General features: G+C 39.4%; 1 long non-coding RNA gene across 2 annotated transcripts in view; it reads left to right on the forward strand.

Annotated features, from left to right (window-relative positions):
• LOC139184205 (uncharacterized) overlaps positions 1-16,845 on the forward strand; it is a 307,785-nt gene that overhangs the window by 231,304 nt on the left and 59,636 nt on the right. For both annotated transcript variants that reach the window (XR_011567766.1, XR_011567767.1), the window contains one exon: positions 14,040-14,172. This is a non-coding gene — a long non-coding RNA (uncharacterized lncRNA). The remainder of the gene's footprint in view (positions 1-14,039; positions 14,173-16,845) is intronic.

Consider the following 16,845-nt stretch of genomic DNA (forward strand, 5'->3'; position numbering starts at 1 on the left):
GATTGTAGGTTTGGTTACATGGGTGTATGTATATATTTGCCAAACACATGTAATGGTATGCTGAAATCTGTACATTTTGTTTCATGTAAACTTTCTCTCAGAGGCAGGTGTAAATGTATCCTATATTTCTTAGCTTTATATACTTGGCAATATAATTTATCTTTCTGTGCATTACTGTCTTCATCTCTTTAATGAATTGTTAAAACTTATAACTATACATCAAGTGTTTAGTGATTTTGGGCACATTATTGGCACTGAGAAAATGCATTGCATCATCAATGCAACTAAATTTCCAAAAAGCCAAATATTTGCTACAATCAAATAAGAGTCTTGACAACTTTTGTACATTCTCCTTTTATTACCTCCCCTATGCATTTGCTTTTGGGCATCTTCTCTATTGGAACTTAATCATTGATGATTAAGGAAAGGCTCGCTCCCTACAAAGTGCTAATATGATCTTGAACAAATCCCTTTACTTTTTTCAGCTTTAGTTTTCTCATTTTGTTTCTCATGCCTTGCTGTATATTAAGAATCACTGGGTGAGATTTTCGAATCACACTGATGCTTGTTTCCCACCCTCAGAGATGCTCATCCAGTTGATCTGGTATGGGAGCCAGACATTAGTGTTTTTTAGATCCAGGGGTTTGAATGTGGTGTCAGAGTTGAAAACACCTAGATCAGGTGATCTTTAAAGACCTCTGGTTTAAAAAAAAAGAAAAAGACCTTTGCAGCTCAAATGGGAGTCTAAGCTGTGAACATTCAATTATTTTGTGAAGGCACATTTTTAAAATGTTGTTGCTATTTGTATTATTGAACTATAGTATGCTTAGAGCACAGAATTTCTAACTGGACATCAACACTGCTTTCTGTTGCCTCATATCCATCCTTTTCAGATATCTGCATTATCTCTCTGGGCCTTTAAAATATTAGACTTCTTAATTTATGATCTTATTTATGGTCTTCAGTCTAAACATATTCACCTACTATCATTGTTGTTTAGTTGCTCAGTCGTGTCAGACTCTTTGTGATACCATGGACTTCAGCCCACCAAGTTCCTCTGTCCATGGAATTTTCCAGGCACGAATACTAGACTGGGTTGCCATTTCCTTCTTCAGGAGATCTTCCCGACCCAGAGATCAAACCCTGGTCTCTGTGTCTCCTGCTTTGCAGATGGATTCTTTACCCTTGAGCCACTGGGGAAGCTCATAAAACCCAGCATTTACTTATAAAAATTAGTTGCATTCATGGAGAAAAAAATATCAAACTTTGTAAATGATGTAAAATGTTACTAGTTGTTTTTTATTTGAGAAAAACAGATCAAACCAAAAAGGTTTCATTTTCATAACACCCCCTTATATAACAAATTATCAAACACATTTGTACATATGGGTAAACTATCTTAGCATATCTTTATAAGTAACCTAAAATCTGGTTTTTTTCTTTTTTAATTACTGTTATTTTTATTGTCCTTGTACGTGAATGAAAGCCATGATCTTAGTCATCTGGAAAGACAGAACTGGGATACTGGAAATTCTGAACACAATCTCTCATCCTTCATTGCTCAGTGCAGAAAGTTGGCTAGAAATTTGCCCCTCATAGCTATTGTGTGTACTGCTGTATCAGCAAAGTAAGGAAAAGGAAATCTGATATAAAACCTTCTGAAAATGCAGAGATATTTCTTTTTAATCTGAAAATTGCAGATGAAAAAACAGCTTCATTCTTTTCTTTCCACGTATAATAAGGTATTCAACTAGGGTAGAGGCGATGAGGTCACCAACTGCATTACGAATAGCTTGGTCAGGGGGGCTGATTCTTACAAGGATGATGACTTAGTCACATTTTTAAAGAGAGAAAAGAATGGGATCCCAGGATTGCTCGTGAAGCCCCTTTCAGTTCAAAGAAGCTGGGCTAATGCTCCCCACCAGTGATAAATGATTTGCTATTGTCCAATCTTCTTGACTGGCTGATGGTATAATCTACAGCTCAGAAGTCTGTAAAGAGGGGACATTTTTTGCTCTTATATGGGGAAAACTAAGAGAGTAAATCCTATGATGATTGAAGTCAGTGATATCTCACTCCAGCCATCTTGGTCTATTCAGTAATGTGACATATTTCACTTCTACTTAATTTTGATTGAAAAATTCTATGCCTTTTCATAGAAATTCCTTCATTCTTCTTCCTAGTGCCTTACTTCTTGTGCTTAGCACAGAAACTATGCCAAATCTTTCACACCAGTGCCTAGTAAAGAGGAAAAGATATCTTTCAATGTACATACCTATGAGTTGGTTAAATCATGACTTTTTAAAAAGTCCTTCCTTCCCACCTGACATGAAGCATTTGTCGAGAGATTTATAACCGTGCCTCTTCTTCAATACCTGAGATGTTAGTAACTCTCACTATTTCATAGGCTGTGTTTATAATTTTTGGATAGGTTTTGGTATTTCCACCTATCAGTTGTATTCTGTTCTCTGAAACCATATTCTAAAAATCTAAGCACTCTTCAATATGACAGAAAGCAAAGGAGAAAAGGAAAGATAGACCCATTTTAATGCAGGGTTCCAAGGAATAGCAAGGAGGGATAAGAAAACTTTCCTCGGTGATTAATGCAAAGAAATACAGGAAAACAATAGAATGGGAAATAATAGAGATCGCTTCAAGAAAATTAGAGATACCAAGGGAACATTTCATGCAAAGATGGGCATAATAAAGGACAGAAACAGTATGGACCTAACAAAGCAGAAGATATTAAGAAGAGGTGGCAAAAATACAAAGAAGAACTATACAAAAAAACTATATCTGGGTTATACAACCCAGATAACCACAATGGTGTGATCACTCACCTAGAGCCAGACATCCTGGAATGTGAAGTCAAGTGGGCCTTAGAAAGTATCACAACAATCAAAGCTAGTGGAGGTGAAGGAATTCCAGTTGAGCTATTTCAAATCCAAAAAGATGATACTGTTAAGGTGCTGCACTCAATATGCCAGTAAATTTGGAAAACTCAGCAGTGGTCACAGGACTGGAAAAGGTCAGTTTTCATTCCAGTGCCAAAGAATGCTCAAACTACTGCACAATTGCACTCATCTCACATGCTAGCTAAGTAATGATCAAAATTCTCTGAGCCAGGCTTCAACAGTACATGAATCATGAACTTCAAGATGTTCAAGCTGGATTTAGAAAAGGCAGAGGAACCAGAGATCAAATTGCCAACATCCATTAGATCATTGAAAAAGCAATAGAGTTCCATATAAAAACATCTACTTCTGCTTTACTGACTAGCCCAAAGGCTTATTCTGTGTGGATTACAACAAACTGGAAAATTATGAAAGAAATGGGAATACCAGACCACCTTACCTATCTCCTGAGACATCTGTATGCAGGTCAAGAAGCAACAGTTAGAACTGTCCATGCAAAAAAAGATTGGTTCCAAATCGGCAAAGGAGTACATCAAGGCTGTATCTTGTCACCCTACTTACTTAACTTACATGCAGAATACATTGTGCAAAATGATGGGTTGGATGAAGCACAAACTGGAATCAAGATTGCTGGGAGAAATATCAATAGCCTCAGATATGCAGATGGCACCACCCTTATGGCAGAAAGCAAAGAAGAACTAAAGAGCCTCTTGATGAAAGTGAAAGAGGAGAGTGAAAAAGTTGGCTTAAAACTCAACATTCAGAAAGCTGAGATGTGGCATCTGGTCCCATCACTTCATGGCAAATAGATGGGGAAACAATGCAAACAGTGAGCAACTTTATGTTTTTGGGCTCCAAAATCACTGCAAATGGTGACTGTAGCCATGAAGTTAAAAGATGCTTACTCCTTGGAAGGAAAGCTATGAGCAACAGAGATAGCATATTAAAAAGCAGAGACATTACTTTGTCAACAAAAGTCCATCTAGTCAAAGCTATGGTTTTTCCAGTAGTCATGTATGGATGTGAGAGATGGACTATAAAGAAAGCTGAGCACCGAAGAATTGATGCTTTTGAACTGTGGTGTTGGAGAAGACTCTTGAAAGTGCCTTGGACTGCAAGAAGGTCCAACTAGTCCATCATAAAGGAAATCAGTCCTGAATATTCATTAGAAGGAGTGAATGTGAAGCTGAAACTCCAATACTTTGGCCACCTGATGTGAAGAACGGACTCATTGGAAAAGACCCTGATGCTGGGAAAGATTGAAGGCAGGAGGAGAAGGGGATTTCAGAGGATGAGATGATTGAATGGCATCACTGACTCAAAGGACATGAGTTTGAGCAAGCTCTGGGAGTTGGTGATGGACAGGGAAGCCTGGCGTGCTGCAGTTCATGGGGTCGCAAAGAGTCGGGCATGACTGAGTGACTGAAGTGAATTTTAAGTATTAGGTAAACAAGGTAACTGTTTTCAAGGTCTTTTCGTTATAGTAAATATCCTCAGGTTCTTTGATGTTCAGTCATTTGCTACGTGCCATGATTTTTTGCCCATCTGCATCCTGGACACTCTAAATAAATGAACTCTAGTTTCTCCAAAGACCCTGTGAAGTATTTCTTGGAATTTAGGACTGTCTGCAATGTGTTGCCTGAAAACCAGAAATGGAATGAGATTTTCATTTACTTGTTTCAAGACACTATTGTTTATTGCCCCTTTAAATCTTTCTTGGAGGAGGGGAGAGAATAAATAAATGGCTGTTGTTCTATTTAACACAGCCTTAGATTGCATTAGCTTTTTTTTTTTCTTGGCAGCCTCATTTTTCCTGTTCAGTGAACTCAATCTCTATGGCTGGTTAATTCTGTCACTTGAGAGTGTGATTCAAATGAAGGCAGGCTGAATGCCAGGCCGTCCTGCAGTCATAGTCCACAGCTCTCTTTCCTGCCCATCACGTCTATAGACCCTTGGTTATAAGAGAAATTGAGACATGCTTTATTTGTCCAATTGCCTCAAATGGCAATCTTGAGGCCATAGAAAAAAATGAGCTAGTTTTAGCTATTTGGAGCAATAGTTCTCATCTGATCAGAATGGCTGGATGACCTAGGATAAGTGTTCTAGCAGGGCTTTTGGAAGTTGCTGTAAGGATTAAATTGACACAGAGCACTCCCCTTACCCATATCAATGTTCAGGAATAAATATCGTTGTTGTTTTTTTTTTTAGAGCTAGTCAAACTGCCAAACATTTCGGATGTTGTTTAAGTGTGAGAATTTCAACTGTCCTTTCCTTTGTCTTCTGCATGGAATTGTTTTGAGTATGGAAATTCACTTTCTTTAACTGTTACCTGACTTTTAGACATGCATTTCAGTCCACACTAGTTTGAAGCACAGAGGAGTTTTATTGTTGAATGTATTCTGTTATTTTTAGTAATAAACATGGAGATGGATGGAGTTTAAAAAAACAAAGATTGGAATTGTGAAATCATGTTTTGAACTAGAGGATAATGATCTAAGATCTTAGTATATTAAGCTATTTGAGCCATCCAGCATTGTGCTAAGAGGTCCTCACCAGTGTTCAAACCCATAGCAACATTGCTAAACCTGTGACCTTATCTTTGATTATTTTACTATTATCTGTCATATTTGGGCAAGGTTGCGGTGTGGTTGGTGGTTGTTCAGTCTTTGGATCTCAGGTCTGTGTTGTAAATACTCACTATGCACATCTCTCCCATCTTCCTGTGGGTAGTACACTTCCCCCATTGACTGTAGCACTCCTTGTCGGGTTTGAATACAGTCAAAAACAGTTCTCCATATAGCATCACAGATGGTTACTGATAGTTGATAGTTGACATGGGGATGAAATATCCTCATTTTAGCCTAACACTCTAGAGCTAGACCACCTGAGTTCAAGTTCAAGCTCTGCCTCTTTTTCAGCATATTATTTATGATATTATACATATTTCCTCAGCATGATTTATCTGTCTCAGTTTCCTCATCCACAATATGGAGATTATAATAGTACCTACTTCATAGAGTTGTTGAAAAGATTAAGTGAGATAATGTGAAGATGCTGGAGCAGTGTCCACACAGTTAGTTCTTAATAAATGGTAGCTTTCAAGTGAACTCAACAGCCCATTTCTTCAGCTCATTCCATCCCATGCAATATGACCTTCAGATATAGTAGTTAAAAACTTATTTGATAACTCACAGCTGGATAATGGGCATTAGGAGTGATATTTGATAATTACAGATGTTCAAGTGTGTGTTTGTTTGTGTCATACTTGATTCTTCTGTACCTTTGAGGAGATGAATCAAGATGGAGAATAATTTATATTTTTTATAATTTTCTATTTTAGTATTTGAATTAGACCCTTTGGTAAACATGTCACTAAAATATCCTTTCCAAAATGGGCAGTGATCTGGCTAATGATAGCACTTAGCCATTAACCTGAATTTCTTCCCTCTTCAATTCTATTTACAGAAGTACAGAAAACTCACCATTTGCTCAAGGAAGCAGGTATCAGTTATGCTGATCTTTCTGTTGGCATTTGGATAGCTCTCTCTGTGTTTCTGATTGACAATGGCAACCTCTGTCCCTATGACTGTCTGCCTGTCTTTAAAGCATTTATGCGCTCCATTTCTGCATCTGTTGCTGAGGTGCTGCTGCTACTCTTGTGAATATAAGCAAGGTGGAAAGTGTGTATGTGTGTGGGGGGGGTGTGATTTGTAGGTGTGCATTTATGTGTGTGCATGGACAAATGAAGGCTTCCCTAGTGGCTCAGATGGTGAAGAATTTATCTGCCAATGCAGGAGTCGTGGTTTGAATCCCTGGGTCAGGAAGATCCCGGGGAGAAGAAAATGGCAACAAACTCCAGTATTCTTGCCTAGGAAACCCCTGAGCCATGGGGTTGCAAAAGAGTCGGACATGACTTAGTGACTAAACGTCAATGGACGGACACACAGGTTGTACATGTTGAGGACTATAAAGATACTGTGTGCCTATGTAGTGTCTGTGGGTGGAGGGAACACTTAACCATGTGTGTCTCTGTCTCTGTGTTTGCACATGTGCACCCTTGAGACTATAAAAAACAGTCACTCCTCTAGTTGATGTTTTCTTTAAACAACCTGGTCCTAATCCCATATTTTTTTCTCCCTTTCCCTCTCCTTTTTCTAGCTCCTCTCTATCACTTTCCCTCACTCATCTCTGTAAGTTTTGCCCTCTTGGGCAATTACCACCACTTGGTGATCTGTACTGTACCCTCATTCTCTTAGAGCCTCTGTGTGTATACCTGCAGAGGGACTCACAGGCTGGATCTGCTTGGTTTCTCAACAGTTCTATGCAAGATAGCTCATGTTTACCCAGGGCGTATATCACTTTAGGCTTTCTTGAGAAAAACGTGCCTCAAATCTTGAATTTCAGCATTTCTCTGCTGCTCCTTGACAAAGCAGTTCCTTTCTGCTAGTTCCAGCTAGGCAGATTGGATATTTGAATTATACCCCTTTTAATGGTGAGGAATTCCAGGCCAGTAATTTACAGAATCAGATTAGAACTTGGTGCTCTTTTCACAAAATCATTTATGTGGAGGATTGGGGAGGAGGGAGTGTTTAGATCAGACATGTGGAGAATATTACAGAATATTATTTTACCTTCCAGCCCTTTCCTGCCCCCTGACATTATTGAGTCATTATCCATCACAGGCCTTAGTAGAGGTCTGTTAATCAATTGATTATTTTCTCAGGGCTTCTGTGAGATGTGTATCCTTTCCTTTTTAGTAGTATTCCTAGGACTATTAAGTTCTGGGTAAAGGAGTTTTCTTTGCTTCATACTCTGTACTGATGTTGACAACCTACCCTGGAAAAATTAATAGTAATATTAATAATTGTGGCAGGTCATGAACAAAATCTGTCAGTATCACTAAATATTCATGCTTTCTGCACCCCTTATGTTCTATTTACAGTTCTAATAATTAAGCATCACAGAGTTCAGTTAGAGAAATGACAACTGAATTTATTGATGATAACAATTATGGATATGAAATTATACAAAGCACTATTTACATAATGCAAATAGGGGAATTAATTACAAACCTAGAAAAGGGAGAATGTTCTGGCTTGTCAGTGAACTCTAAGACCTATAATGTTCACACTAGGAAAGCTTTTTCTTTTTTTCTGGCAATGACATTGACCTCCAGGTATCTGTGGAAGGAAGGCTACAACTTGGGGATCTAGAGGATATAGGTTTAAGTATGACTGCTTTACATCTGACTCATGGGGTGATTTAAGGTTAAAGCTGGTACGTGACAGATGGAATGTCATTTGATTTCCACATTTTCCCCCTAGACACGGTATCATTTAAGACTTAAAAACCTCATGAGGATAGAAAAGTCAGATTTGAATATTGAGGGAGTAAAGTTATATAAGCTAATGGGATACCTTTGAAAATGTTGTCTCAGCTCACAAACAGTCCCCTTGTGACAGGGATGGATCTACCTTCTATTGGGCCATAGAACTAGGCCCCAGGCATGGTATCTAGAATTGATGTATACTCTATTAATGCTCTGGGGGTCTGGGGAAGACACCTGGCACTAGCTAGGCTGCTCAGATCTTTGGGAATCGAGCATAGAAATAAGAATTGAGAATCAGTCATTCCTTGTGGCTGTACCTATACCATTCAAACTTGGGTTATTCCACCAGGCATACTAGGTAGCAAAAAAATGATTGACTGGGGTGAGAAAGCAGCAGATTCACAGAAGGAAGCAATAAGGAAAGGAAAGCAGTGTTCCTCCTAGGCATAAAGTGCCATTGTAGCTCCTTTACCCAGTACTCCTGAGACTGTGTGTTTCTCCCTTCGACTTCCATGAAATGCCTGCGCATCCTTGAAATAAACAACTTATTTTATTGTCTTTACTTAAGATAGCTTTCACATTTGTTTATTATTAAAAAATAGAGTCCCAATAGACAAATAATTAGCCTAAGTCACAAAACTAATGGGGAGGACAGAGTGAGAGAGAACTCACGTTTCTTTCCCACCTCTCTGCAGTTTTCCCCATAGCTGCAGTTTTCTCCTTTAGCTGTTTCTTATATTCCTCAGTCCTCATCCTCTATTCAAGACCCATCTAGCCCTATCATGAGGGTGGAGCCCGCTTTGGGTTTCTCAGATCTCAGAGTTGGGGACGAGAGCATTCAGCTTAGCTTCTAGCATGTACAGATGTACTCTATCAGGATGCTCCTTGATTCATTAAAATTCTACAAGAAGGAAACGCAGCCAGCTGCCATTCTCCTTGCTCATCATCTTTCCTGGTGTCAGTCACACCTCGTTGCATTTGGCAATGCTGTTGACGTGAGTGACATTAGCCAGAGCACAAATCAGGTAGCATCTGCTGAGGAGAGGGAAAAAGAAATCATAAACACATTTATAAAAGGGAAAACAGAATCAGGGTGACATCCAGGTTGTCTTTTTGATAGTCTCTGTTTTTGGGTTTGTGTTTGGAATAGATGGCTCCATTTTTCCATGTTTCAGTTTAACTGTTTCGATGGCTGTCTGTTAGTTTTATCTCAGAGGAAACTTATAATGTTGAATAGATACAGTAGGAGAGGGGTTATAATTAGGGTAACCACCTGGTCCAGTTTTTCTTGGATGATCTTGATAGCTATTTTCCCAGCATAATTTTTAGTAGGACCCATTTCCCTCTCAAACATACCCTGATTTGGATGATAAATTACTTGATTATGCTTGTAATAGGTGATCACATTTGAGGTGCTATCCATCACTGATATTTGCTGAGCACCTACTGTGCATGATGCTGGGAAAGACTTAGGACAGGAAGAGAAGGGGATGGCAGAGGATGAGATGGCTAGATGGCATCACCGAGTCAATGGACATGAGTTTGAGCAAGCTCTGGGAGATAGTGGAGGACAGTGAAACTCGGTGTGCTCCAGTCCATGGAGTTGCAAAGTCAGACACGACTTAACAACTGAACAACAACCAACAAAGTGATCAAAGGTGGTGTGAGAGGTGTGTATTTGTATGGCTGGATGTATAAATATAAGTAGTTCATGGTCTCTGCCCTTAATGAACTTCCTTCTAGTTTAGGAAAGAAAGTAATATTGAAAAATGGAACTATAACTCCAGGGGACAAAAAAATCTTCTTAAAGGTTGGACTGGAGATTGCAAGGCAGTTGCTCCGTAGTGTACTGCTCTTGTTGGAGGCATTGTAGACAAGGACAGAGAATCTGGATACAGACAGCTTGGGTTCATATCCCAACTCTGCCATTACTAGCAGTGTGACCAGGAGAAGAGCAACTCATCTATTTGAGTCTCTAGTTTCTCAGTTACACATGTAGACGATTAGGGTATCTTCCTTCTTGGGGTTTTGTGAGGATTATATTATGTGTAGATGGTGACTACCATAGTTCCCAGCGGAAACTAACACCTCAGTAGTTGAGAGTTAACCTGGGATCTGTAGCAGTGTGTCCTGAGTGAGTTAAAAACGTTTGGAATCAGCCCTGTCTCTATCATTCAACCTCTGTGACATGCAAGATAGGGCTGCACAGAGAATCCCAGTACTGTAAGGTCCTGGACTGCTACCAAGCTCCAGCCCAGCACTCAGAACTGAGATGGTTGGTAGGTAAACAACATTCCTTAGAATCATTCATCACATGTCTTCTCGACATTTTCCAATAGAGTTGTGACAGCAAGGCAAACTGTGTGCTGTAGACTTAGGAGAACAGATGGCATCAGAAAAATCTAGCATGTGAGGGAAACACATGGTATGTTCCCATCTAGCACAGGAAGGGGCAAGAACCATGTGTACTGAATTATTCCTCCTTCTGGTGGTGAAGGTGGGAAGTAAAAGGAAATAGTGGGATACCAACAGCACAGTCCTACATGGAAAAGGTCTAGAATGCTGCTTCTCTAGAATTTCTCTCTGGACCTAGAAAGGTATTCACCTTGGTTAAATGCTGTTTGAACACATGTCTCTTGGAAATGCACTAGGCACTCGTTCCACCAGTTGATTGAAAAGTGTGGGATATCTTGGGACCTTGTTCAAAGAATATGGGCTCTTTGAAGAAAAAAATCAGATATAAAACTAAAGTTATAGTACCTACTATGATCTTTTAAATTAATGACTAACTTTATTGAGTCCTATATGTCAGATCTGAGTCAAAAGCTTTACTAAGCATTGCCTCATTAAATGTCTATGGCTGCATTCTGACATAAGTGCTATGATAATTCCCATTTTGTGTATAGGGAAACTGGTTCAAAGAGGCCTAAGGATCTAAACAGCCACTAGGAGGAAAGGCCTTTTACCTGGGCAAACTTGGGTCCAAATTTTACATTCTTGATTATTATGCTGTATGATGAACTTGCCTTTAAAAGACCTAGCTAAGCAAAATATCTTTAATGATCATTGTGGTGAAGGATGGAATAATATTGAATAGAAGAAGAATTAAAATACTGAGGGCTAGAAGGGCATTTCTGGCTTGACTGACTTTTCTTCTTCTTCCCAATCTAACTTATGTAAGGCAGATGCTTACTCCTTGGAAGGAAAGTTATGACCAACCTAGATAGCATATTGAAAAGCAGAGATATTATTTTGCCAACAAAGGTTCGTCTAGTCAAGGCTATGGTTTTTCCAGTCATCATGTATGGATATGAGAGTTGGACTGTGAAGAAGGCTGAGTGCAGAAGAATTGATGCTTTTGAACTGTGGTGTTGGAGAAGACTCTTGAGTGTCCCTTGGACTGCAAGGAGATCCAACCAGTCCATCCTAAAGGAGATCAGTCCTGGGTGTTCATTGGAAGGACTGATGCTGAAGCTGAAACTCTAATACTTTGGTCACCTCATATGAAGAGTTGACTCGTTTGAAAAGACCCTGATGCTGGGAGGGATTGGGGGCAGGAGGAGAAGGGGACGACAGAGGATGAGATGGTTGAATGGCATCACCGACTCGATGGACATGAGTCTGAGTGAACTCCGGGAGTTGGTGATAGACAGGGAGGCCTGGCGTGCTGGGATTCATGAGGTCGCAAAGAGTTGGACATGACTGAGCGACTGAACTGAACTGGCCTTACAGTTGGGTAGCCAGTCTTGTTTCACAGGGAAGATCTTTTATGTTTTCTCTGGACAATATTCCAAGGTTTTAGTGATACTAAAATGCAAGAAAATGCCAGAAAATTCTTCCTGATTTTGAATCTAAAGTAGTATTATTTAGTCTAATTGGATAATATGAGTACTATTGAGATATAAGCTATTTTTGGTATATTGGCTAATAGAGTGCTTTCTCATTTTTCTTTTTTTTCTCATTTTTATTTTCATTCTTTTGTCTTTTGCAACTTTATTTAAATATAATTGATATACAGTAATATGCACATATTTAAGGTGGGGAATTTGATGAGCTTTGACATATATTACATCTAGAAAACCATTTTCTAAATGGTTTTAAGCTAAACAATTAAGATAATGAACATACCCATCATTTCCAAAAGTTTCCTTCTGTCCCTTTGTAATCCAGCCCTCTGTTCCCCATCACCAGGTAACTACTACTCCTCTCTGTCATTATGAATTAGCTTGCATTTTCTAGAATTTGTATATAATTGGGATTATACTTGCCTCTTGAGTCAAGTGTATGAAAATGCTTTAGAATGATTTTAACAAGACTTCTAAATAAGTGGTCTAGGTTATGTAGGGATGGGATGGGAGGAGGCTCAAGAGGGAGGGGATATATGTCTACTTATAGCTGATTCATTTGTTGTACAGCAGAAACTAACACAACATTGAAAAGCAATTATCCTCTAATCAAAAATAAAAAGAGAATACAGAGAAAGTTGGTATATGACAGCAGTGCTTCTCTAATTTTAGGATGTATCAAAATCACCGGGAGCAATCATTAAAACAAAAATTTCTGGACCCCCCCCCCCCAAAAAAAAAGTGGTCTAAGTTAATTTTTGGCTGATCAGATGTTATATAGTATACTGAAAAGGCTATGGAATTTTCAGTTGGAAGATCTGAAAATCAGTTCCTGCTTATGTAATCTTAAACAATAAGTAACTGAGTCTCTCGAGGCCTTAGTTTTGTCATTTGTGATCTCGGGCTAATAGTTACCACTGGGCTCATTGTAAGACTGAAATAAATAACATATGAATTCTTTTTAAAAAAAAAATCTGTAAATTTAATTACTATTAACCAGGAAAGTAACGTATTTGGCAGATTCCATTCTAGAGGCATTCTGATTAATTGGTATGGTTCTACTCACTTTGTGTCTACTTTCTGCTACTGTCTTCCTGTATCATTGTATCTCTGAACAGACATGACCATTAGTTTTGGAATCGTACATATTTTCTTATCTATATAAAATTCATATTTCTATATGCTGTACTCTGCTCCTATATTTCTTGTGGTTGAAGACAAAGAGTTCGTTTGTGCGGTATCTAAATATGTATACAAGTCTGAGGAAAAGATATAGTTATTAAAATAAAGGAAAAAGGGAGAAACTCCTCACAGATAAGGCAATGAAAACAGGAGTGGAATGCTACTAAGTATCTGGAAAGTAATAAATATATTCAATATACCTGTATATGTCCGGCACTAGATTAGTTACGGGCCTTGGACTTGCCCTTGACTTTGACCTTGGCCTTGAACTTATCTTTGAACTTGGGCTTGACCTTGACCATCTTTTTATTCTTTACTTCTATTAATATTTATGATACACAGGCTCTTTGCAGACATATACGAGACCCAAGGAAAGGGAAAGAAACATAATGCCTATTCTCATTAAGTTTATTATCTTGCTTTGTCCTAGGGGGGGAAAAATGATTATGAAGTCTTGCCACATTCAATGGTAGGATGTATTAACTGCAATTTGTCATTCATCTATACTTAAAGTTTAGTTGCTTGCATATGTTTCTTTTTTTATATAAATTTATTTATTTTAATTGGAGGCTAATTACTTTACAATATGTAGCTGTCTCATAATAAAGCCATGGAGACATAAGTAGTATAGAGTTTAATGGCTGATTGCCTTGATTCAGAAAGGTGAGAGGGTCACAGCTTTACTGAGTAACCCAGAATAAGTTGTTACATTTCTCCAAGCTTATTTAGTAATTTACAAACTAACCCTCTGCCCTCCTTTCTCTGCAGGTGAACCACAAATATCAAGCCATTTTCCAATGAAGATGTATCTGTCCCAGAGTTGAACGTGCACCTGGAGCCAGAGGACTCTAAGGAGCTGGTTTTGAAGAAGCTTTGCCTCCTTTTCCCTGTCTACTTTTGGGTGAGTCACCTCATCTTCTACTAAGTGGGAATGCTTTTCCATGTTCTGCCTACCTTGAGAATGACCCAATTTTAAGATCCTGTGAGATGGATTTGAAAGCACTCCATGGATTCAAGCCTTTCTAGTTTAATGGAGCTTCAATCTGATAGCTTAGTTCATGCCTATGAAATAATGTCAAATGTTGTGGCTGTGTACTTGGAAATAGATGATTTCTTTGCGGGTTGAATAGGACAAGAAGATGGCAATGTGAATTATTCTATGAATTTGGATACCACTGTAACCAAATGTCTCCTGTGATACAATCTCTGGTAAGTGACCAAGTTGAAATGCCTGCGTAATCATCTATCAACACAGGAAACAGTCCATTCATTATGATTTGGTCCTCAAACTTCTGTTCCTCCTCCCTGTTTAGGGGAGATGTCCACGGCTCCTGGCAATAAGCCCCCAAATCTGCCTCCAGATTACAGAGTATGCTCAGCAGGGAACTGTTCCCTTGTCAACAATGAGCATTAGTACAGCAGTTGGACTGGAAGGAAAAACCTTTGTCTATTAGGAAGCCTGCCGAGCTTGGTTGCTAAGCAACCCAGTCTGAAGGCAGCAAACAGTTTGCACCACGAGGGACTCCAGGGAGGTGGGCCTGGAAAATAGGGAGAAGGGATTCCTTATTCAGAGTCAGCTGAGGCAGGAAAAGAAAAAGCACTGCCTACTACCCTGGTAGAAATGAGGTCCACACATTGAACTAAATTGTGCATTTTAGCACTGGACATGTTAGGTGCCAATGCCCACAAGTAACTACGATTATCGGAGAACTGTGTGACCTTGGGTTGGTGACTTTCTCCTGCTTCAGGCTGTGTGACCCAATCAGAAAGCCAAGGAGCCAGGTATCACTAAGTTCTCATTTCTACCACTGCAGCCACCAAATGTGCATGTACCTCTTTCAATCGGAGACATGAGATTCAGATCTCTTATATACTGTATTTGCATGAAAGGGTGGATACAAAAGGCTGTATTACTAAACACCCCAGAGTAAATGCACTTTGTAATTTTTTAAGCTGAAGGTTCTAAGTTAAATGACTATTTCCCACTCCTAAACAGCACTAAATATTTACATAGGACAGAAAATATGCCAAAATGGAGATACAGGGTAAGTTATCTTTCATATAGCCAAGCTCTTATAGTTCCTTTCTCATCAAATATGTTCCTCACTAGGCTGCCAGCACATTTGAAAGATGCAAGATTGAGTACTTTTGGGGGAGTTAAGGCATAAACTACTCCTGAGCCACTTAGGAAGTCTGACATATCAGGTAAACATTCACTGACTCTCAGCTTATACCTGATAGCTTATTTGAACACAAAGGAATGAGGCAACTTCTAGTGAGATTTGCTATGAAAGGCACCCAGGGTTGAGAACTGGGCTGGGGTTGGCATGTGTAGGTGCTTGAGGGTTGAGTCATTACAGAGAGAAGGCACTGGATGGTAAGATTTGCAGATTACAGATCGACATTTGAAGCAGGACTTCTCTTATTTTAGTTGTTAACTTTGGACATGTTACCTAAGTTCTTTCATGCACACCTTATTCACCAGTACAGTGGGGACAAGAACAGTATTCACCTCTGAGAGATGCTACGCATTGACATATATACATTGCCATGTGTAAAACAGATGCTAATGGAAAGCAGCTGTATAGCACAGGGAGCTCAGCTTGGTGCTCTGTGGTGACCTAGAGGTGGGAGGTGGCAGGAGGGGAGGCTCACGGGGGAAGGGATATATGTATACCCAAGACGGGCGGGTCATGGTGGAGAGATTTGACAGAATGTGGTCCACTGGAGAAGGGAATGGCAAACCACTTTAGTATTCTTGCCTTGAGAACCCCATGAACAGTATGAAAAGGCAAAATGATAGGATACTGAAAGAGAAACTCCCCAGGTCAGTAGGTGCCCAATATGCTACTGGAGATCAGTGGAGAAATAACTCCAGAAAGAATGAAGGGATGGAGCCAAAGCAAAAACAATACCCACCTTTGGATGTGACTGGTGATAGAAGCAAGGTCCAATGCTGTAAAGAGCAATATTGATAGGAACCTGGAATGTCAGGTCCATGAATCAAGGCAAATTAGAAGTGGCCAAACAAGAAACGGCAAGAGTGAATGTCAACATTCTAGGAATCAGCGAACTGAAATGGACTGGAATGGGTGAATTTAACTCAGATGACCATTATATCCACTACTGCGGGCAGGAATCCCTCAGAAGAAATGGAGTGGCCATCATGGTCAACAAAAGAGTCTGAAATGCAGTACTTGGATGTAATCTCAAAAATGACAGAATGATCTCTGTTCATTTCCAAGGCAAACCATTCAATATCACAGTAATTCAAGTCTATGCCCCAACCAGTAATGCTGAAGAAGCTGAAGTTGAACGGTTCTATGCAGACCTACAAGCCCTTTTAGAACTAACAGCCAAAAAAGATGTCCTTTTCATTATAGGGGACTGGAATGCAAAATTAGGAAGTCAAGAAACACCTGGAGTAACAGGCAGATTTGGCCTTGGAATACGGAATGAAGCAGGGCAAAGACTCATCGAGTTTTGCCAAGAAAATGCACTGGTCATAAAAAACACCCTCTTTCAGCAACACAAGAGAAGACTCTACACATGGACATGATCAGATGGTCAACAC

Source organism: Bos indicus, chromosome 7 (genome assembly GCF_029378745.1).
Source record: "Bos indicus isolate NIAB-ARS_2022 breed Sahiwal x Tharparkar chromosome 7, NIAB-ARS_B.indTharparkar_mat_pri_1.0, whole genome shotgun sequence".
Taxonomy (NCBI): domain Eukaryota; kingdom Metazoa; phylum Chordata; class Mammalia; order Artiodactyla; family Bovidae; genus Bos; species Bos indicus.